The following is a 1,473-nucleotide window of genomic DNA, read 5'->3' as shown; positions in this document are numbered from 1 at the left end:
TCTTCTTCTTCTTCTTCTTCTTCTTCTTCTTCTTCTTCTTCTTCTTCTTCTTCTTCTTCTTCTTCTTCTTCTTCTTGTATTTAGGACAGGGTGTACAGGGTGTACAGTATCTCACTGCAAAGATTGAACTCATAGTGATCCTCCCGTTTACAGCCTCACAAATGCTGGGATTACAGGTGTGTGCCAGAACGCCCAGTCTCAATTGCCATCTCAGTGCACCCTGGGAGCGGGGATGGCACAGCAGACTAAGGGATCGAACTTCTGTCTCCTGAATCTAAGCAGGTGCTTTAATCCGCTGAGCTATTTGGCCAGCCCTCCACTATCTTTCTTAAATTTAGCCAGCAGATAGTAAAAACACCGTATTAAAGGAAAATGCTTTGCATGTAAGCTCCCAATTTCTATTTTGTAACTGTAGATTTTGTTCCCATATTTCAAAGTACAAAATTAATAGTTACCCCAGTTTTTCAGTTTCTAAACTGTGGCTGATGCTATTATAATTGATTACACTATTTTAACTAGGATGTCATAACTCTTGTAACAAGTTGTTCCTATTTCTGTAACAAAACTAGAAAGATCTGGGATAATAACCACAGCATATGCCAGCACCAAAGGACTGGGAACTGAGTCAAACAGATCCCAACATCTCACTATTAATTCATTGGGAAGGTAGGATCTTGGGAAAGACACAAACCAAGAACTTCTTAACACAGAAGACATCAATGAAGAACAGACTTTACTTAGAGGGGCCTTATTAAAAGTGAAAAATCTACTTACTGCAAAAATGTACAAGGATTACTTCAGAAAAATACAAAAGCTTTTGAAATAGAAAATGGCAAGACACAGAAGAAAAATGTAACCTCAAGCCTCCAGCTGGTACAGAACAAGTCCAGTAGACAACGATATAGATGAAAATGGAAGACATACACTTTTAATTTCTGAAATGATAGCAACTAAAATAAACAAATCCATGAAGCTATAGAGGAAATCAGATAAGAAATGATTTGTTATAAATATGGAAATGACAGTATTCATTAAAGAATTGCTTAGCAATCTAGAGTAAAGATGGGTAAAAAAAATTGAAGAACAAAGGAAAGTTTTGAAAACTATTAATGATCAATATGGGAAAGAAATACCATTCATTCATTGGATTTAAATAGATATCTAGGATACTAAAAGCTGGTAAAAATGCTTAAGAAAAACTATCCATAGACTTTCAGACCTTTTGACAGGATTATAGCTAATAGTCATGAAAGGAAAGATCTCCTAAAATAACAAGGGATAAGGAAATGAAAATTCAACACCTATAAGACAATACAAAGAAAAAGAAGACTGTTGGTTTCAGTGAAAAATAGGTTACAACACAAATGATCAAAAAGCTATTTGCAGAAGTACTAGCAGAAAATCTCCCAAGCATGGGAAATGAATCTGACAGAAAGATACGTGAGGCCTAAAGAAATCCAATTTGTCATAACC

Source organism: Octodon degus, unplaced genomic scaffold (genome assembly GCF_000260255.1).
Source record: "Octodon degus isolate 3935 unplaced genomic scaffold, OctDeg1.0 scaffold00211, whole genome shotgun sequence".
In the NCBI taxonomy this organism is placed as follows: Eukaryota; Metazoa; Chordata; class Mammalia; order Rodentia; family Octodontidae; genus Octodon; species Octodon degus.
The sequence above is the reverse complement of the archived record's forward strand: the minus strand, read 5'-3'. Positions refer to the sequence as shown.